This window comes from Ambystoma mexicanum, chromosome 6q (assembly GCF_040938575.1).
Source record: "Ambystoma mexicanum isolate Mex_15411 chromosome 6q, UKY_AmexF1_1, whole genome shotgun sequence".
Taxonomy (NCBI): Eukaryota; Metazoa; Chordata; class Amphibia; order Caudata; family Ambystomatidae; genus Ambystoma; species Ambystoma mexicanum.
The window spans coordinates 335,285,712-335,309,280 of record NC_090937.1 but is presented as its reverse complement, the minus strand read 5'-3'; the positions used below and the strand labels follow the sequence as shown (position 1 = coordinate 335,309,280).

General features: G+C 48.5%; 1 protein-coding gene across 2 annotated transcripts in view; it reads right to left on the bottom strand.

The window, feature by feature from the left end:
• The window catches only part of LOC138516014 (uncharacterized), a 536,325-nt gene that overhangs the window by 286,811 nt on the left and 225,945 nt on the right, over positions 1-23,569 (bottom strand). The window lies entirely within an intron of this gene.

The following is a 23,569-nucleotide window of genomic DNA, read 5'->3' as shown; positions in this document are numbered from 1 at the left end:
GTGAGTGCATAGAGGGGGTGAGTGTGTAGAGGGGGTGAGTGCATAGAGGGGGTGAGTGCGTAAAATAGGTGAATGCATAGTGCGTAGAGGGGATGAGTGCATAGAGGGGATGAGTGTGTAGAGGGGATGAGTGTGTAGAGGGGGTGAGTGCGTAGAGGGGGTGAGTGCGTAGAGGGGGTGAGTGCATAGTACAAGTATGGGCATAAAACAGATGGATACCTGGAGCGAACGAGTGCCTGGAACGAATGAGTGCCCAGAGTGAACGGACGTATTGCATAGAACGGACAAGTAAATAGAATGAACGAGAACAGATTGCATCCAGTACTGATGAGTGTGTAGAATGGATGAGTATGTAGAGCCGCTGAATGCATAGAGTGTGGGGGCAGACAAGAGTGCTTCCGTGGGGCAGACAGGAGTGCATGCGTGGGGCAGACAAAAGTGCATGCGTGGGCAGACAAGAGTGCATGCGTGGGGCAGACAAGAGTGCATGCGTGGGACAGTCAAGAGTGCATGCATGGGGCGGACAAGAGTGCATGCGCGGGGAAGACTGGAAGGTGCGGGGCAGACTGGAACGCGTGGAGCAGGCTGGAACGCGTGGAGCAGGCTGGAATGCATGTGTGTGTGGAGCAGACTAGAGTGTATAGACCAGACTGGGATGCATGAAGTGGATGAGGTTGCGCAGAACGGACTGCAGTGCATAGAATTGCGTGACATATATAGTATCGTTTGGAATGCAGAGAACATTTGAAAGAGCATATAACCCAACATATCACACCACCACGCTTACTCTCTCCTTTACATCACCACTCAACTAGAACACAGAGATACTAGGACACCATTCGGTATAACTGTTCTCAGACCAACATCCGCCGCTCACTCCACATCATTCTAAGTAAACACTGCTGGTTTCACAACCCCCAGCCAGACGTTCTCCTCAGGCCTAACGCAGCCACATCCGTTCTGGATAAATCCTGCCAGAAAGAACACATTCTCCAGATCTCTCAAACACCAAACCTACCGCTATGAAGCAGCTATTACACGAAATACCGCACGAGCTGCACACATACCCGGTGCTCACATGCACCTTTTGACTCTCCCAACTCTCTCTACTGATCTGAACTTCGGTTCCCAAGGGCGTTCAACCTACCAGCGCCTATATAACTGCAAAATAACATAACATAACATAACATAACATAACATGTGTACGCAAGCAGTGCCACAGGCCTTGTGCTCATACGTCCAACAGTTTCCAGGAGCTCCAAGCAAGGTGAACAGCACAAGGGGGCCACATCGCAGCCAACCTTCCACCAGGCCACTTGCACATGCATGCTAAGTAGCGCCACTGATGGGGAGCTTGGACAGATATTGTTGTTGAAGCACACAGTACAGCTAAAATGCGTTGGGGGACAAATGGCAAGTTGCTTTCCAAGTTGTTAGGGGTACACGCAAGGACTGTCCCACATATCCTCTGGTCCTCCCTGCTCCATAGAAGCAGAGTTAGTAGTGCAGTAGCGTTACGAGCCAGAAACTGATGCAGCGCACAGGGACACCCAGCGAGGCACAGACTTGTGTGCAGTGCATATCATTTGCATGTGCAAATTGACACGGGCACTACCTATTGAAATCTGTGGATGCCAGAACACAACTTGTACTGAAGTCGCACCTCGCTATACGCATCTAGCTGCTCACCCAGGGACCATTGTATGATGTGGTGATTCTTGACGCATTGGTCTTCCATTTCCCATGTGCACCTGCCTTACTGCATTGACAGTGTATGAACCATCACGGGGCAAGCTAATATATGGGTACAAAGCAGCAGCCAAGAGTATTTGTTTGTGGAGGAGTCACTTACTTTGGGGCATGAATGGTGTTGTGTGTGTGTGTGTTGTAGACACACACAGATTAGTAACTCACACTCTCTTTGCAGCATTGAACTGCTCCTGTTACTCGACCTGAGAGTGTGCAGGCAGGAGGCCAGCACTCACCCCAGAGATAAGTCTCTCTTTGGCTTGCATTTGACTCATTTGGTACAATGTGCATGATGCACATGTTTTGTCTGATTGAGTATGTGTTATTGCGAATAGTTGTTTTTTGTATTTTCCCTACTTTCCCTTGACAATCCTACTCCCCTCTCCTGCCCCTCTTTCTGGTTATCCTGAATACCAATGCCTGTCCAAACAACATATCCCTGACCCTCCTTCCCCACCGGGGTCTCAGAGGCCTGTGTAAGTTTGACCTTGCAGGCGCCCAGACCACGGAGGGGGTGGTTGGTTCATGCCACTCCTGCGCCTGGACACCAGAGCTGTGACACTACCCATCAGTTGTTGCATCATCATTGTATATTATGTACTGAACATGGTACCCATCCTGTGGGAGCATTGTTGAAGTGTGCTACCTTGGTTGTTCTATCATTGTGCTTGGGCATGTGCTTGGACATTTTCTGCTACTTCAAGTCATCTACTGGAGACTCTTCCAGGGTTTTTTGGTGCCTACAGGTTTTTTCCCTGGTTTGTGGGTTTGGCTCCTTGGAGTTCTCTGCGATTTGGTATTTTTGCCAGTCAAGGTGGCCTCTGAGGGGGCTGGACCCTATTTACACGCAAGGTGGAACATGGAGACCAAGGGGTAGGGTGACCCTGTGACAGGGGGACTTGAAGGAAGAAGGCTACTTACCCCACACACAGTTATTCAGTAGGTCATGGTGATGTGTGAATGAGGGAGGGACTTTTGTTGTTGGACAGTTGGCTTGGGCTACAGTGTTTTGGGAACTCTGACATTGTAATTGTGGGGTACTATGTACATTATGTGTTATGCTGGTCAATGCCTGTTCCTGTGTTGTCTTTACTTTTCAGGTGTGAGGGGATTGGTGTGGTTTGACAAGCTGGGGTGTACACATGGGCAATGTTCACATGTGATGTGTACAGGACACTGAGGGTCACTTGATTTCACATGCATGTATTGAGTGCATGTCTCTACTGACACACACAGTTGCACAATGATCCACCACATGTACAACCACCCTTCCATGGTCACAGGTGCACACAGATTGCCTTCTGTGGCCCGCTGTGTCCCTGCAGCACAACATCTATGACCATTTGCGGATCCTGCACATGCGTCAATTGGTTATTTATTTAATTAGTCCTTTCCATGTGATGCTCAAGGTGTATCTGCAACACAATGGCTGATCACTGTGCTGTGTGCTGAGCAGTGTGTTGCAGGAGACACACACAGCACACTGGTTCGGGGGTAGGGATTTTGCCTTGCCCAATGTGCATGTGAACAGGCATTCAGTGTTATGTTCATGCTACGACTGGTGGTAAGCATTTGTGTATGACTTGGTATGTGTGGGAGGTTGTTGGTCAGTCATTTCATCTGATTCGATGTCAGGCGTCATTGTATCGAGCCACTTTCCATTTATCACATGTCACTTTGTATCTTATTGGTCAAGTGTTGGGCTTTTGTTATTGCCTGCCATGTATTGTGTGGCAGACAAGGGTGATATGGGTTGGGAGGGTTTGGGTGACATACCTGGGATTGTCATGGCCTGTTTTGCGGGGGGGGGGGGTGATACACACCTTGCATGTGTTCCTTTTGGTCACACAGGATTGGTTAGGTTTAAGTAGTTAGGGATGCACACAATGTAGCACTTCCATGGCAACATTCTCAGGGTGGTAAGGTTGTGACAGTTGACTGTCTCTTTGTCATCATTGATTGTCACCTGGTATGTGCCAGGCCTGTGTGCACTCCGCAGGGTGGGAGTTTAGGTGAAAAATGTGGCCAAAAGCTGGGTCCGGTCTTCCTTGTCACGTGCTCTCTCACCTCCCATGGGCAGCGCCTGTGCCTGTGGTTGGGGATGTGGGGGCACCACCATGTCCACCGGCACACCCTTCCATGTTGCAACATTGTGCAGGACACATGCTGCCACAATGATCCTGCACACTACTTGGGGTGCATATAGTAGCTGCCCGCCAGAACGGTCAAGGGAGCGGAAGCGTGACTTGAGCACTCCGAATGTGTGCTCCACTATGTCCCTGGTTGCAATATGGGCAGCGTTGTGTCTTACCTGGGGCGGTGTGGTGGGGTTCATGATTGGCGTCATCATATGGTTGCTCAGAGGGTAGGCACTGTCCCCTGGGGAGGTGATAATGGTTCTGATTATTAGGGTTTGTGCATTTGTCTGTGTGTGATATGCACGTATGTGCACGGGCTTTTGTACTCACCTAGGGGCCATGTGTCGCCATGCTGCTCAGCTTCCAGGGCCCGGCTAAGGTCAGACATTCTGTATATGAAACTGTCATGGGTGGAGCCAGGGTAGTTTGCATAGACAGAGGTGATGATTCCCTTTGCATTGCATATGACCTGCATGTTGATGGAATGCCAGTGCTTGCGGTTTCGATAGATGTGCTCAGTGGCCCTAGGTGGACGTAGGCACATGGGTGCAATCAATGGCACCAAGCACTTTGGGGAAGTGTGCCACCCTGTAAAAGTCCTGCGTGCACGTGCGCTTGCTTTTTCACACTTGCGCCAGCTTTCGCATAGATTTTCAGCGCACATTTTTTCCATGAATCGGCCCCTTGTAGTCTTAATTGCATGTATTGTTACCATGTGATTCTGCCTAACACCATCACTCCCACTGGCTGGACGGTAGAGGTAGAGTCACTACGAGGGTTTGATGGATGTCTCTGGGTGGCAATTTCATTTTGGTTGTTAGAAGCACACTATTTTTAGTCTGTGTGAGGAGAAAGCCGACTGTGATTATAGCGAGCAGCACTGTACACTGGCTGAACTTCTTGTTTATTCCTTTGGCAAGAAGGAGCTATTGTTATTTTTTTAAGGCTATGCAGGCTGAAATGTGCAGGCCATGATAGATGACAATCAGAGTAATCCTTACATTTCTCTGGTTTACAATGAGACAATAAACATAAGGGCCATCCATATTCAGAGCCTCCGTGAGAGTGAACAAGTTCGGTTTGAAGGTGAAAGTGTGTGTTTTTTTTTTGTTTTTTTCTTAAATGTTTGCACAAATGTAGGAAATATTCGCAAGGATTTCACTGTACAAAAAAAAAAAAAATATGAACCAATCGAAGATATCTTTTTTAGTTTTCACTGTCGAAGGTTAGCAGAGCCAATTTTGCCTGGCAATTAATTGCTATGTTTTTGGGCTTTTCAGCTTGGTTTGGGTATACACAGCAGTTGGCTGCTATCGTCTTCCTTGTCAGTCATCAATCAGCTTTGTACCTCACCCTTAATAGACAGCATTAGGCACACCCTGTTTACATGCAGGCTTCTGCCATTCATTTTTAGCAATACCTAGAAAAAAGTGACTCATGCCAGGTGACAAATCCCGGTCCCCTGTTTGCAGTTTTGTTCCACGTTTGTTTCCTATATATTTTTTTGTTATCCTTTATTTTTCACATTTAGAAAATCATGTAGCCAGTGAGGTGCCTTGTAAGGTGGAACTTGATTCAGCTTTGCATCCTCCCCCCCAGCCGTCGTGCATCCCACGCATTCAGTCCTTACTGTTCCTGCTCAGCTCCCCTCTCTCTTTGGTGGATTTCAATACTCATGCCCCATTTGTCCGTAGAGAAGATCAGTGTTTAATTATGAGTGCATGTATTCTTTGTCTGTTATCAAGTTTGTGTGTGTAACTACGGGCACGTGTGTGAGTGAATGTATGCAAGCTTCCATGTATGTGTGTGTTTATGTGTGTGTTTGAAAGTGTAATGTGCGGATGTGGAGGGCGCATCACACTGCACATGAGAGATTTACATCTGGAGTATTTCCATATAAAGTGTGTGCACCGTCATTCAATTGTTTCACAGTGACAATGCAGTATCAACATTTGGAAATTGCTTCAGAAATAATAGTATATGTATTCTGTCACGAGGATATTACATTAGTTCCATGTCTGTTATTTTTGCAGTATATTAGCCCTCGAATTGGTTGATCAAACTATGCCTCATTTAGCCTAAAGGGGTGCATGCATTAGTCGTTGGGCCTCATTACGACCCAGGCGGTAAGTTACCGCCTGGGCCGTGACTTTACCACCATGGCGTAAACTACGTTTACGCCATGGTGGTTGGCGGACTTACCGCCCCATTCCGACCTTGGCGGGGCGGTAAGTCCCCAATCCCCATTTACCCTTCCCCATTCCCATTTTTGCCCCATAGGGTATAATGGGAGTGGGGAAGGCGTTAATTACGCCACCGTAAATTACGGTGGCGTAATTAACTCCATGGTCCCTTAGCGCCATGGATTTTAACACCTGCTAAAAGCAGGTGTTAAAAGCGCCATGGCGCTAAGGGACCTCGTACTCAGGCGGTAAGGGTCGGCGCTGTTAACGCTGCCGTTAACCCCTTACCGACTGGGTCGTAATGAGGCCCGTTGTCTTCAAACAAGAGAAACACGCATTTACAATTTGACACGATATTTGTTTTCAAAGCAGTTTCAATTAACTCGATTCATTAGAAATTCCGTGGATTTGTTAATAAAACATCAAGTGCCCGATTCATGGAATACAGTCCAGAAAAGACGCAAGCGCTGCGCGCCGAGAAGAAGCGTGCACCACGTGTGGGCCAGCCGTGGCGCAAAGAAAGAATTGTGCGACACCCGTATTCATGGATTACCCGAGTCCTCACTAGCTGTGGCACAAGGTACATCAAGCAGTGCCAGTAATGCCCCAACACGCCCCCACGCACAGCAAAAAGCTAGTGAAATGCCTAACACAGCGCAAGCCATCGCGCCATCTATGGTCCAGCATACAGCCCCCCCAGCCAAAATCATGTGAAAACTCAGTGCGGACAGGGTTTGTGCTGAGTTTCCACATGATTTGGCTGGTGTGCAGACCACCCCATCACCCGTGACCACACCCCTCAGGCAGCACACACCACAAGGGACACCCTCAGCCCCCATCACCTGTGACCACACCCCGCAGGCAGCCCACACTACATGGGACACACCATCACCCATGACCGCACCCCGCAGGCAGCCCACACCACAAGGGATCTCCCCAACCCCCATCACCTGTGACCACAGCCCACAGGCAGCCCACACCATATGGGACAACCCCGTCACCTGTGACCACACCCTGTAGGCAGCCCACATCACAAGGGACCCCCCATCACCTGCAACCACACCCGCAGGCAGCCCACTCCAAACGGGACCCTCCCAGCCCCCATCACCTGTGACCACACTCCGCAAGCAGCCCACACCACATGGGATCTCCCCACCATCCGTGACCACATCCCGCAGTCAGCCCACACCACAGGGGACCCCCAGAGACCTCATCACCTGTGACCACAGCCCACAGGCAGCCCACACCACATGGCACCCACCCATCACCCATGACCACACCCTGCAGACAGCCCACACCACTTGGGACCTACCCATCACCCGTGACCACACCAGGCTGGCAGCCCACACCACAAGGGACCCCCAGAGACCTCATCACCTGTGACCACACCCCACAGGCAGCCCACACCACATGGGACCCACCCATCACCCATGACCACACCCTGCAGACAGCCCACACCATTTGGAACCTACCCATCACCCGTGAACACACCCCGCTGGCAGCCCACACCACATGGGACCCCCATCACCTGAGACCACACCCTGGAGGCAGAACACATCACAAGGGACCCCCCGCCACCTTTGACACCACTCCACAGGCATCCCACATCACATGGGACCCCCTCATCACCTGTGATCACACACCCTAAGCAGGCCACACCACATGGGACCCCCATCACCTGTGACCACACCCCGCAGGCAGCCCACATCACATGGGCCCACCATCATCCGTGACCACACCCCACAGGCAGCCCACACCACATGGGACTCCCCATCACCCATCACCACACCCCGCAGGCAGCCCACACCACAAGGGAACCTCCCAGCCCCCAACACCCATGACCATACCCCACAGGCGGCCCACACCACATGGGACCCCCATCACCCATAACCACAGCCTGCAGTCTGACCACACCACATGGGGACACCCCATCACCCGTGACCATACCCCGCAGGCAGCCCACATCAGATGGGACCTCCCCATCACCTGTCACCACACCCCACAAGCAGCCCACACCATGAGGGACCCCACCAACCCCCATCACCCGAGAACACACCGGGCAGGCAGCCCACACCACATGGGCCCACCATCACCCGTGACCACACCCCACAGGCAGCCCACATCACATGGGACTCCACATCAACCATCACCAAACCCCGCAGGCAGCCCACACCACAAGCGAACCTCCCTGCCCCTATCACCCATGACCACACCCCACAGGCAGCCCACACCACATGGGATCCCCATCACCCATAACCACACCCGGCAGGCAGCCCACACCACATGGGATCTCCCCATCACACATGAAAAATACCCCGCAGGCAGCCCACACTAAATGGGATCCCCCATCACCCGTGACCACACCCCGCAGTCAGCCCACACCACAAGGGATCCCCCAGCCCCGATTACCTGTGACACCACCCCACAGGCATCCCACACCACATGGGACACCCCCACCCACATCACACATCATGGCAACCTGCAGGCAGGCCCTGTGTCATGGGACCCCACCACCCCATCACCCGTCATGGCAACCTGCAGGCAGGCCCTGTGTCATGGGACACCCCATCCCCATCACCCCTCACGGCAACCTGCAGGCAGGCCCCATGTTATGGGGGACCCCCACCCCATCACCCACCATGGCAACCTGCAGGCAGGCCCCGTGTCATGGGACACCCGCATCACCCCTCATGGCAACCTGCAGGCAGGCCCCGTGTCATGGGACACCTCCACCCCACCACCATCACCTGTTACAGCAACCTGCAGGCAGGCCCTGTATACTGGACACCACCTGCATGTCGGATGCTGACATAGTGACACACGTACACTCCATCGATGGCATGTCTGTGAACTTGCATGCAATGTATTGACACCACCCTCAACCTCCTGTCCACAAAACATACAACAAACAACAAAAAAGCCATACACCTGGCCCACACACATCAGTGTCCGAGCTGTTCGCAAAACCACATCCCAACATACACATCACAAAAGTGTATGCCAAAGAGCGGCCCTGCATGCCATGTGACAAAGTAATGTAAAAAATCCACAAGTACAAATACACACACTGTGACAGAATTCAAAGCACCCTTGATTTGTGTCACATTAAGAGACATTTGCATGGCGTATCATGGCATGAGCCTCAATGAGCACACATCACATGGACCTATTACCCCATAAACACACAAGAGACCCTCTCATGTGTGAACGACATGACATGACATCCAATCAAATCACATGTGATTCTCAATGCAGATGTCCACAAGTGTGCAAAGGGCCATAGAGTCCCGGGAGGGGGAACTGAGTGAAGACAGACACTAGAAATGTGTCTAGGCAGGTGAAGTGTTGATAGATGAAATGTGATTTCGGAGGTGGCAGTTCTGCACATGTGAAGGACATCTCAAGAACAACACCCAAAACGACAACAAAGTTAATCTGGCCAGCCGGTGTCAATTCCAAGCCTAAGTGAAAACAGGAGTTGCAAACTGTTGATAGGTGTCTGTTGGCATACATAAAAACAGTGCCGGTGTGCAAGTGGCATGCAAGGTGACCTTATGACAAGTTCAGAGGGTACCCACCTGACCATAGCAGATTTCCACAGGACGGCATCAGGGCAGAGGAGGACCAAAAGCACAAGCACAGAGGAATGACTCAAGTCATGATTGTGTACATGGCAAACATACCATTACCTAACAACATACACTGCAGCATTGGTCTGTCCATATGTCAAACCATAGCAATAGAAAAATAGGTATAGCAAAGCAGGATGTCCAACTACACAAGATACAATTAAATTAGCACAAAGACATGATTGTGAAGGCACTTACACTGCATCAAGCAAATCCTGTTCCAAAAATAACTATATACAAAAAGTGGAGCACAGTCCAAAAAATTCCAAATAAAATTAATTAAAAAATGAAACCTACACCTAAATAACTATATACAAGTCCTTCTCCTCACCATGCGCCCTCATAGTCTCGGCCAGGGCATCATTGAACACTGCGTCCACTTCCCCTAGGCAGGCCTCCGCTTCCCCCTTGAGGGCTTGCAGGGACTCCAACATGCTCCTCTCAAACTCCCTGCAAGTCTCCTCGAGGACCTCAGCCCGCCTCTCCGCCCTGGCCATGGTGAGTCTTGCCTCCCGTGCCCGCTGCCGCTCAGTGCCGATCTGCTGGCCTAAACGCTTCCACACGGAAGACATCCTTTGTGTAAGGTCCACATTTGCCTCCTGTCTGGTGGCCGATACCTGCCTCCCTCTGATTGAATGCCCCGAGTCCTGTAGCCTCCTACTCCGATCCTGCTGCTGCCAAATGGCCCGGTGCCTGCGCCTCAAGGACTTGAGGCGCAATGGCTTTGGGATGATGACAACCCCCGGGTCTGTCATGCATGTGCCCTGCTCCTTGGTGCCTGCTCTTCCTCCATTGCCACAGCTCCTGTCACCAGCTGGATCTGTGTGGTGATCACCTCGGCTGATCCAACTTCGACTCCCGACTCTGGCAGGGATGTGATCTCCAGCAGACTAGCCGCCGGGTTTGGGAAAGGTATACAGGGAGCCCTGGTGGTATCTGGGCCGGAAGACGCCAGGGAGGATGACTGGCGCACAGAGGAAGAGGACGAGGAGGGGATCACATATGTGGCCAGCCCATGCACCCATTGCGAAACCAGGAAATGTACTAGCCAGTTCAGGAGATGCCAGACCTCATCTTGATGATGTGCAAGCCCTGATTGGAAGCCTGCACATCATCATGAATGGTGCCTGTGCGCCTCGTTACAGGTTTCACTCTGTCCCGAATGGTGACATCCACAGGTATTGGTGTTTCCCTATGTTTGGAAAAACATCCGCCACCTGCGGATGGGTCCGACCTGAGGCATCCCCGCAGGTTCATACTGATGCACTTCACACCCACATCATCACCCCCAATTGGCCTCATGAGCTGGGCTGATGTGGCCTCCTCCACCTCCACCTCCGCTGACCTGGATGCCTTCCCACTGTGTTCTGTGTCTGATTGCCCATGTGCTATCTCACCTGTCCCTCCCGCTGCCGAGGAGCCTACAACCAACTTCACCCTCTTGTCCCTCTCCTCAGCAGCTGCGGCTGTTGTCTTGGACGTGGCACCAGTCTCCTTGCTCCCAGAAGATGAAATGACCTGGGAGCGTGACTGGGCCTTGCGTCTGTGCCTGGTGGAGGCATTCCTGCTGCCCTTGCTCCACAGCGCCTTCTCCACCCTCTTCTTCCATCATCGCTGTGGAGAGGGAGACATGCAACACAAACACCAGGGAACTGAACATATGTTGGTTTGGCAAAAAGCAAATGTACATGAGTGGCACTGTCAAAGGACACATCATCACCGTCCACAACACACACGTAAGTGCAATTAACACGCATGCACAATCATGTCTGGCATTCTCAGCAGACAATCACATCCTTGGACACAGCACTGTCAGCACCACAAAATTGTGCATTCACCTCACATGCATCATTGGACATACACATCTCATTCACACACATCAGCTGACAGTCATGAAGCAGGCCATGGAGCTATCACGTCATAGTTCACTAGAGGACAATTTGGCAGCATGACTCAATCACACAATCTAATGCTCATGTGACATCCATCCTGGAGTGTTGGCCAGTCACACACTCACTCTTTAGACACATGCACATATGAACCATGCATGTCAATAGTGTTGCCAAAAGCACCCATATGTGACACCTCTCACATGGCCAAGTCTAGACACAGACACATGAAATCAACCATGTGCACATCATTACTTGCTGCCGCGCATCACACATTGCTACACAAACATTGTTGATGAGACACATGGTTGAATGGACTCACATGCAGCACTGTCTGGGACATGCACACAGACATCTGTCCAAGAGGCATACCAGACATAAACCAAGGTGTACACTCCAACCATACATCAACATCCACATGCACTATGGTGGACAAGGACACTTACCAGTCGACTCCAGACGGAGTTCCAAATCCATGACCTGGGCATACAGCGCTGGGTAGAACCGCTCCAGGACCCGCATGTTGTCGGTGGTCAACCAGGGCTGGTGCCCCCCTTGGTTCACGCCGGCCTTGAGGAAGCACCGGGCCTTGTTGTGGGTCCTGGCTTTGAAGCCTACCAGCACTTGTGGACATGGTGGTAGTCGCAGGGTGCCACCCCTCCACGTTGATGGCACCCACGATGTCTGTCCAGATCTTCCTCTGTCCTTCCTTGCCAACTTGCAATGGTTCGTGGAAGAGGCCATTATAATGCACCAGGACTTGCTCCACCAGGATGTCATCTTCTCTGGCTGAGAAGCTGACTGACCTCTGCCTCGCTGCCGTGGGTTTGCCACTTTCGTCCGATGATGTTGCTTCAAACATGGCAATCCCTGAGGCAGGTGTGGGTGGGCAAGGTGGTTCAGGTGCTGGGCTGTGGAGCGGTGGTCTGGCATGCAGGAGTCTTCTGGATTAGCAAAGGTGGTCACAGGTCCGACAACAGGAGCACTGGCAATGGCTGTACAGCAGGCACCAAAATTGCAGGGCACGTGGGCAGCAGGCACACACAGTGGGCAGGCAGCAGTAGATGACTCGTAGGAGGAAGCTCTGGGTATTTGAAGGCAGGTAAATTGGCTTGTAGGCAGGAGTGTGGGTCTTCCGTATTACTCGCGTGGGCAGCCGGAAACAGAGTGACTCTGCACGTGCGGAAACCGTGCGTCAGCGTGAAATCAGAAGAAAGGGCTGTGTAAGGTACATGACACATGGTGAACGTTGGGCGTGGCGTCCAGGATCGCGATAAAGTAGTGCTTCGGAGAGCATCACATGCTTGCCGAGTTAAAGCGGATGTTCCATGCAATCTCTTCACTGCGTGCCAGCCTCTTGCTTTGGTGGGGGATTTCACCCTTGCACACACATGTGTACTTTTGAGACTGACGGTGAGTTGCATATGCATTTTGCATTCTGTGGGTGCCCCTGTGCATCACAGAACCCCTTATTTAACATCACTGTAGCTTACGTGACCTTCGTGTATGTATTTTTTGTGTTGCTGGGTGCCACAGCATAATGTGTTAGGTTTTTACCTTACACGTGGGCTGCCGAGGGGTCGTGTACATGTATTTTTCATATTTGGGGTGCCTGTGCGTTACACAGCCTGTTTATTTTTTCCCCAGTGGTTACATTGAACCTTGCTGGGGCACACTGGTACGTTTAACATCACATACACTGCTCCCTCACTCAACTTGCCCAACACTGCCCCCTCACTCATTTCCCAGGACAATTGATGGCTGCACCTCCCCTTGCACTAATACATCTGTGCAATGACTGGGAGGGACACTAGTGAGAAGGGAGGCAAAGGTGGCCGGGGTGGTGGAAGGTGTCCAACGTGGCGGAGGTGGCTAACTTGGCAGAGTTGGCTGAGGTGTGTGAGGTGTCCAAGGTGTCTGGGCCCATGCAGGGAGAGCTTTGCCCCCCACCCAACAGGGTAAGGAAGCTGCAGGTGCAGCTGCAGAAACCACCACCCAGCCTCCAGGTCACCCAGCCAGGCCTGTAGTGCTTCCCACCCCGGTCACAAAGACGCAGGGGCAGATGCTATCCGTGCTTCAAAGGGTAAGTGACACGCTGTGTAGCGTCCTGGAACCAGAACCCAGGGTTCAGATGCAGGAGTGTCAACTGATGTACACACTGGCTAGGATCAGGTAGCTGCAGGGACAGCTGCAGACCTCACCACCCAGCCTCCGCATCACCCAGACAGGCCTGTGGTTCTCCCCACCATGGTCCATGGAGACGCAGGAGCAGATGCAATCCGTGCATCAAAGGGGAAGGGACATGCTGTGAAGCATCCTGGCACCAGCATCCAGGTACAGCCACCTGCAAGGGGACCTACTGTCACACCATCAGTGTGTGATGCCAACGCCCAGACCACCAGTTATCCAGCCCCTACTGACCCAAGTGGTTCCAGCCACTCAGGGTCTGCATGACCTTACAAGAAGGCAAAGTATGCCGTAGGCAAACAGGCTCAGTCCCAAAGCAAGGCACAGGAGACCCACACATCGAAGAAGAGGAGCTTTAGTGAAGAGGAACTCCAGATCCTTGTGGACTATGTGCAGGAACATGAACACAACATGATTTTGCAGCCAGGGAACAGACATAGGTCTGCCCAGCGTATGGCCCATTGGCAGTGTGTCCCTGATCGTATTAATGCCTTGGGCCATGAGAGGCGCTCAGCTTCTGACGCAATGAATCATTGGTATGACCTCTGGCACTGAGCCAAAGATAAGGTGAGTACCAACTACGCCTCTACTCAGGTGACTGGAGGTGGGTCACAATGAGAGGACCAATAATTCACTCTACATGAGGAGATGGTAGGTGCTATGATTGATGTGGAGCAGATCCAAGGTGTGGGAGACCTGCCAATTTATGAGGGAATATCTGGTGAGTGGTGATGCATGTGTGTCCAGGATATGTGGATGTTGCTTGGATGAAGTGAAATGATTGTCTGGCATTTCTGCCTACATTTACATGACTGCCATGGGTGAACCATGTCATGGTGGACTGACAGGTGCTTGTTGTCCTGCAGACTGCAGACACACAATGTGCTGCACACCATGACAAAATTCATCACCACACCTGCTCACTCCTTCCATGTCACTCTCTGTCCAGAATCTCTTGGCCCTCTTCCTACTTTAACCTGCGATGGCGGATAGCCTGTGACAATCTTGCACTCCACACTCGCCTTCTCTCCGCACATCTCTGGACGTCTCTGAGGTCACCCGGCCAGCTGCACCTCCTCAGGGTTATTCTTCCTTTCCTCTCATTCTCCCAGTAGCTCACTATCTCCAGAGGACTGGTCATACCTATGGTGGTGTACTTTAATGGCCTCTACCAAGATTTCTGTGCCTCTACTCTCTTACCTCTGCAACTCATCCTGACCTGGACTGTGGGGATTGTCCTTTTGTCTTGGTGCCAAGTATTGTATCTCTCTAGGACTGTGATGATGGCACTGGCTCCCAGCGGCTACGATTGTTCATTTCCAATCGCTGTGCATTGTCCACAGGGCCTTATGGGCCCTGGTGCAGCAGATCCTTCAAGTCTATTTTCCCAATATGCTTCCTTCGCATGGTCTTTGATCATCCCTTTCCTACTCCCTCAGGGTCAGTTACTTCTGATAGCAATTAGTTGGTGGTTAATGTCTATATTTGGCAGGGGCCTCCCTTTGGTACACCCACCCTGCCTCAATGGAACTGGAGGTGAACCTTCTCCGGTCTGGAGGCACTTCTGATGTTTCCTCATGTTTTTTGCTTTCTCAACCTCCTCTTCCCTGCTTGAGTCCTCGATGACTGAAAGAACGCACAACAACCTGCCCACATTCTGATCTCCGACACGGGCCTCTGAGCCACCAGTTGTACCCATGCACTGCCTCCCCTGCCATCCCCCACACTTGGTGGCTGTTTTCTGTATCCCTACAACCATCTAGCAGCAATTGACACCTGATGTCTTCACTTACACTTCCACCAGCCCGCTGCATTTTCATTGCTGATTATGTAGTCGTATTTAATTGGTATGCCATTCCCATGTACTGTACTGCCCACTCCCACTTCCAATCCCAGGTCTTACCTTCACCAAGCCTATTCACTCGCGTGATGACAATGTGACCTGGCCGCATGGGATGGGTGTGTCTGGCTTCACTCTATTCCACCACCCTTGCATCATAGCACTGTGTGACACTTGTGTGTACTGAGTTTGTGATTTACATGTCATGTCACATCCATTGCACATGGCTCTGGGACAGTAGTCAGCAAGTTCAGGCATGGCTCGGCTATGTGGCATATGTGTTTTTGCATCAGTGATGTTGGTGAATGAACTATGCCAGTCAGGTGCTCATGTGTGTAGCAGGTGCTATGCACCATGCACTACATGTTGTGTTTAGCCCTTCCACACATGTCCATGGCTGCTTTCATGCTACCCTTGCATTGCATTGACACTGCATACATGCGGGAGTTTGCGACATGGCAGGTTGATGTGTTGCATGACGACATTGTGATGCCTATATGTGTGGGCTATGCAATTTAGATGGCTCTTCATGTCATTTTCTGTCTATGTGCAGGTTATGAGGCACTGGATGCAGAGGAAGAGGTGGAGGAGGAACAGGAGGACGTGGTGTGGTAGCCCATGAAGATCCACTGGTGCTTCAGGCCATCCTGGCCCTGACTCAGTGTGGGTCCGCCTCCGAGGCAGCCTTTAGCTCTGGTGGTGAAATGGATATGGATACCTCTGTGCTGTCGCAGGTGTGTGCATCGACTGTGGTTGCTGGTGCATCCCAAATGTCTGAAGAGGGGCCCTCACAGGGCCAGTCACTGTTGGCACATTCGTCTTTTTGCTTATGGCTGCAGGGTCACACTCCACAGTATTGACTCCTGTTCCTGGGCCCACTGATCAAGGGAGGGATGTAGTCCTGCAGCCACAGACAGTGCCATCCCATCAGGGGCCAGGTTCCCTTGGCCCAGGCAGGTGTGGGGTCCGCCAACGGGGTTGCCGTGTGTTAGCTGGCGATACTGTGTGGGAGCAGTCCATGTATGCTGTTGCACAACAGGCTGTTTCATATGAGATGTTGGCTCAGGGCATGGATAGGGTGGCCAATTCCATGATACCCCAGCAAGACAGGTGGAGCACCAGCAGCAGGCATCGCGGTACACATGCCACTCACACAGGCTGAACATGGTGGCCAGCAACAGTAGCCGAAGGACAGAACTGAAGGATCTGCGTGCAGCCATGGCTGCAGAGGGTCGGGCCCACAGGGAAGCCCTGAGGTTGGAGTATCGGTCCCTCAGGACCTCAGGACTACACTGGCTGCACTCGAGGGATCCAACGGTAGATGGTCTGAACAGCAGATGCAACTGCTGACTCGTGCCATCACGGAGGAACTGCGTGCATCACTTGGGGTGTTGCATGGAGACCTCCGAGCCATCATGTTGCAGATGCAAGCATCTCAGTCCCTCATAGCCACTGCCATGGAGGACCAGACCAGGGCTATATGTGGTAATCCTCCCCTACCACTACGACATTCTGATGCAGCACTAGAGGTTGGCAACAGCAGCGACAGGTCTCCTGATCCATGCTAGCCATGCGGTCCATTAGCACATGAAGGGTTGATTTTTTCTCTCAACATCCACACATGCGGGTGTTGACTTGCACCCTGCAGATTCACCCTCCCCCCATCCCCATGGGCATTTTTGATTTTTTTAACTTGTTTTCTGTCTATTGTGCAGGCTTGTCTCGTGTTGCTACCCAGTTTGCTTGTGCCTTAGGGTCCAGACACATATGCCACTCCTGCTTCCCCTTTTCATGGGCTTGCAGCTTGTAAAAGTAACTTACACAGAGGCAATGGGCTTCCATTCTATCTGTGGGCAGTCTCAAGTGCGACCTGTGTATACACCCCTAGTGGGATTCATTATTGTTTGTCCTGTGCATGGTTAGCATACCTTCTTGTTTGTACATTGAGATCCAACCTTTGTTCATGTTCGATCTTCATGTATTGGCTTGAATATCTCCATTATTGTTTGCCTTCCTGCTGTATGCGCTTCCCTGTCCCTTTTGGTTAGCAGTGCCACACAAATATACAAGGGTGTCATGTGCAAGTCACGACACATTGAGGCACATATGCAATTATGTATTGTCATAGTCAGACAGATTCACTCATGAGTCCTGTGTTTCTGGTATGTTGGACTGGCCAATTGATGTTCCTGTGTACATTATTATATTGATGAGTAAGAGTGAGTTATTTCTGAACTTGTTCAGTTGATTGTTGAGCGCTTTGTGACAGTAGTGTTATGTGTTGGCCATTCATTTCTCAGTTTGGACATTGCATGCCATGGCATGGTGTGTCAACCAGGTGACATGAAGTGTGGGAGGGTTTAGGAGACATACCAGCATTTAGACGTGTATTTTGGTATGGTGTTAGTGGCATACTCCATCTTCCATGTGTTCCTTTTGTGCACACCTGATTGAGATACTTTTAGTACTAAGGGATGTACACAATGTAGCACTTCCAAGGACAAATTCTCAGGGTGTTAAGGTTGGGACAGATGATTGTCCCTTTGTCATCATCGATTGTCACCTGGAATGTGCCAGGGCTGTGTGCACTCCGCAAGGGTTGGATTTTTGGTGAAAAATGGTGCCACAAGCTGGGTACAGGCAGCCTCACCACGTGCCTATTCCCCTTCCATGTGCAGGTGCCATGCATTGTGGTTGGGGATGTGGGGGCACCACCATGTCCACTGGTATGCCATGCCATGTTGCAACATTGTGCAGGACACATGCAGCCACAATGATCCTGCACACTACTGGTGGTGCATTTAGTAGCTCACCACCAGAGTGGCCAAGGGAGCGGAAGCATGACTTTAGCACTCTGAATGTGCACTCCACTATGGGCTTTGTTGTATCTTACCTGGGGTGGTATGGTGGGGTTCCTTATTGGCATCATCATGTAGGTGCTCAAAGGGTAGGCACTGTACCCTGTGGAGGTGAGATGTGTTGTCAGTGGTGTGGTTTTGTCTGTGTGAGACATGCATGCATTTGCAGGGCCATTTGTACTTACCAATGAGCCATGTGTTGCCATACCTCCCAGCTTCCAGGGCCCCTGTGTTGGGGTGACATTCTGAATATGAAACTAACATGGGTGGACCCTGGATAGTTTGCATACACAGAGGTAATGATTCCCTCAGCATCACATACAACCTGCACGTTGATGGAATGCCAGTGCTTGCGATTGCGATAGATGTGCTCTGTGGCCCTAAGTGGACGTAGGGCCACATGGGTGCAATCGATGGCACCAAGCACTTTAGAGAAGTGCGCCACCCCGTAAAAGTCCTGGGCCACGGCCTGTCTTTCTACGGGTGTTCTGGGCATGTATATGTGTCTGTGGACTGAGGCGAGTGCAGTCATGATTGCCAACACCTGGTGTAGGCAGCGTGACTGCGTGACCTGTGAAATGCCCCCGACTATGGCAGTTTTCCGCTGAAATGACACAGTGGCCAAGAAATGCACTACAATGAGCACCTTTTCCAAGGGGTCAGTGCTTGGGAGCACAGGGTGGGTGATGTGAGGTCATCGTCCCACTCCGTGACCAGGTCTAATATAATATGAGGTGGAAACCTATACCTGCCATAGACCTGGTCTTCAGGCATCCCAAAAAGGCTGGACCTGGGTAAAAAAAATGTGTGCCCTGGCTATCCTCCTCCTCCTGCGGTATCCCATGATCACTGCTGCAAAAAATGGTACATTTATCACAGTTGTATACATGCGCTGGTTTTCCATGCGCCCTTTGTATGCATTGTTTTTAGTGCACAATGACGCTTACGCCTGCTTTAATGTGGCAGACGTGTTTCAGGATTAGCACTTCTTTTTCTGCACACCGGTGAGCCCTGTTCGATTCCATGAATACGTGTTGTTAGCCCGTGTGTGGGCGTTGTGAGTATTTTACTGTGGTACTTCCCACGTAGCGCCCACATTTATGCTTGTTGTTCCCTATTCCACGTGTTCCACCCCCTTTTTAGGTGGCTGCGCAAGACGGAATGTGCCTTTGCTGGGTGTCTTGTCAAGGCGTTCTTGGTATCGCAGTGACGTGTTGCGCCCGGGGGGATTCGGCACAAGTCGCGGGTAAGCCCCACGCATTGTGTTCCATGAATCGGTGAACGGGCGCTTGCTCGGGTTTTGCATGTAAGGGCCCATTTTTCCACAGAATTTTATTCCATGAATCGAGCCCATGTACTATGAAATAACTAAATGACATTTTTTTGTTTGTTGACTAGAATATTACGTGTCAGTAAGAAATGTTATTCTTTTCTTTTTTGCAAAAATGTGTGTGAAATTGAATACGTATTTGAAAACTATTCTTGAGTACTATTTTGTATATGTACCATGTGTGACTTCAATTCAGATTTTGTTTCTAGTATCTTGTTTTGGATAAGTTTATGTAAGAGTATCATTCTTGAGACTTGTGTTTTTTGTCTCAAATGGTAATGTGTTTCATATATGTGAATCAATGATTTTGGAATTAAAACGTGATTATTGAGATGTCAGGATACTTCAGTTGTTTTCTAAAGGTTTATATGATCTAATTTTCAAAGCAATGTTAATGTGTAAGTGATTGTTTTAAAAGGTTTTTAAGAAATAATGTTCTATTGATTGGCAATATACCTTTTAACAGTTATATGTAGTACTTTGCTTTGCAATTGCTGCAAAATTCTTGCGTGCGTATTTATTTTTGAAGAAAGGAAATGTTACAGAAACGACACATTTTATTTTTTTAATTCATTGGGAGCCTAGTAAAAGTGAAATGTCTGTACTGTAATGGTTACATCAGAGTTGATAGCTAGCAGAATAGGTGCACTGGTCTTACATTGTGTTGTATCTAATTGTTTATATTATGGTTGTAATCTCTCTTTCCTCGAAATGATTATCCAATTATATCAAGACACCCAGGTGTGTATTAGATTAGATCATAATGGTGGTGTTTCGAATTGTACCAGAACAAATACAGGAGTCAAGCAGGGCTGCTTTCTAGCTCCCCTGCTTTTCAACCATTTTGTTTCCGATTTGCAAGACTCCCTGAAGAGTTGGAGACATGTTCCCCAATAAATTGTTAATCTACCTTTCTTGTGGTTATCCTATCCTGGTGTTACTTTAATAATGGATAAAATGGCCATTGGCCTTCAGCGTAGTATTGATGCTATTTGTAAATATTCCAGAGATAATGGTCTGGTCATCAATGTGTCATCATTTGCGAGCCTAATAAGATAAAAAAAAAGTCAAATGTATTTGGAAAATTGATGGTATTTGTATTGGTAATATACAGGATTATTATTTTTAGGTAGTCCTATTAACTAAAGATGGAACATTAAGATACTTGTAAATGACACAACCTCTAAAATATTGCATGTATTTAAAGTGATTGAGTCATTTGTAACCCAAAGGGGTAGTTATGATGTTGCTGCCCTTGCTAAACTATATAAAAGGTGTATAACACCCGATATCCTGAAAGGTACTGAATCTTTAATTAACCCCGAAATGCATTGGTTATACAGTTTGGAGGGGAAGATCTGGGAATATTTTCTATGTCTTCCTAAGTGTGTACCTATTGAAATCTTATGTTGTGAGATTGAGCTGATGTCATTGCAAATGGCTTGGGGTATCACCTGGGGCGTCTTTTATCTGGAGCTGCTGGACACTGAGTGTAACGTCAGTTCTGTTTTGAGTTGTTTTTCAAACATTGTACACCATCCTAATACCAAAACGAGTGTTTTTAGAGCTTTGGAAAGTGAGATATTGGCCTTTTTTTAACTCAATTGATTTTAGTATTGAATTTCCTTTTATGCTGTCCGCTTCTATTAGGATATTGAAACACAAAGTGGCTTGCTGGGATAGGAGCCAACTTATTAGACAATTGTCTAACAAACATAAATTGGGTATTATGTGACACAGGGTGTCCATTTCCCACATCCTTTTAGCTATTTAACTGTAATAATGTGCTTTTGCTAGATTTCCTATTGTGTATGCAAATCAATCAGTTACCTACTTATGAAGTTACCGGGGCCTGGTAAGGTATACTGTGGGAACTGCATTTGTGTCGACTTTGTGCTAACGATGGTGATTCTTTTAGACATGTCCTCAATAATTGTCAGAACTTGATGCCTAATTATATTAAGTTTTTGTGGGAAGTTGAGGTCGTTTTCTGGGGGTCAACCTCTTTTGTCTCGCGCCCTTTATTTAGAAGAAAGCAGTTTGCTGGTGTTGCATTAGTGTGAAAGCAAAATACAGAGGAACCACTACCTCTCCTCCGAGGTATTTATTTATTTATTTATTTATTACATTTATATAGCGCACACGCAGCCCACAGGCATTGAGGCGCTGTTACTTGCAAGAGATTAGTTACAGGGTTACAGTGATGGTAACAGTTGTAGGACGCATTGATGAATCAGTACATAATTACAATAGTACAATTTTATGCAATGGGTCGGGGGTTAGTCATTCATAGCTGATAGATGGGACCTTATGTAAAGAGAATAGTTTTCATAGCTTTATGGAAGGAGATGAGACTAATTTATTTAGACTAATTTGTTCCAGGTTTTCACACATTGACTGCGCCACATCAATGTAGCGCAGTCAATGTGTGAAAACCTGGAAGAAACTTATTATATTAAGGGATTAAGTGATTTTTTTTTACATAGATTTGAAACTATTACTTCTGATCAATTTTGGAGTACAATTTTACTGGGGGAATCTCCAGTTATCTCTTGTGCTGCTTTTTATATCTTGCTAGATTTTTTAAAAGAGTGTAATTAATGATTATAATAATTTAATTGTTCGTATCTAACGTATCATATTTGAAATGTTTAATATGGATGTATGTGTTTTGTTATTAATGTATGATGATGTCGTTTTGTATTTCATGTGCCTAAGGTTTGTGTCTTAACCAAGAGCGCATTAAAGAAAATAATAATAACAACAATAGTAATAATAATATTAATGATATTAATAATAATAATAATTATAATAATTATAATGATCATTGTTTATATCTAAGGTGAAATATAGTGGACAGGGTCTCATATGATATATCCTATGTTGTGCTTTTTGTTACACCTTGTCCCAGGTTACACAAAGTCTTCATCCAAAACTATGTCAGTGTGTTTATTGATGCACCTATTTTCAATCAATCATAAGCTTTATCTTGGATAGGGCATACATTTCCAAATAAAACATAAAAAAGCAATTCATCATTCATTATACATCAACAAATAGACATTATTTAAACCAAAATAATTATATTAAAACAGACAATGCATTCACCACCTAATCTAACCAAATCCATACATTTCTTGCACAAATACCAACCTGAAGCTACACAATTTACTGTACAATAAATCACATCCTGAACATTTGATCCTTTGAATAAAATGAATGCATACATTGAGCATGAAATCCTATTCATCATTGAATGTGGTATATGAACCCTTTCTGGATTTATTATAAAATGGGCAACACATTAAACACGGTCACTTGTTTTGAAGTGCATAAAGTACAGACATGGGATCTTGTCGTCTTCTACTTGGCCACTACACTGCCACAAGGTAACAGATCAAACTGAAATCTTAGATAAAGTACACATTTATAAGGGGATATGATCCATCTCAAGTATGACTTACATACTCATATTGACTTAAGGCACAAATGAATGAAGGACTGAGAACCTAAACAAGCGTCAGATAAAGATGTAACATAGACCAATCCTCAATACCTAACTTAGATTTGTTGCTAATTGCTGGAGGATAATTACAATTTTCATTCCACAAATACAGAAAATTAAGATCATATAAAACACCTTAATACATGAGAGACATTTCCATTGCAAGTCATAACTTTGATCCCACAAAACATTTTTTTTAATTGCACTTTATTCTTCATTTGTGTTAATACGAATCCACAATAAGACACATTGTATCCAATT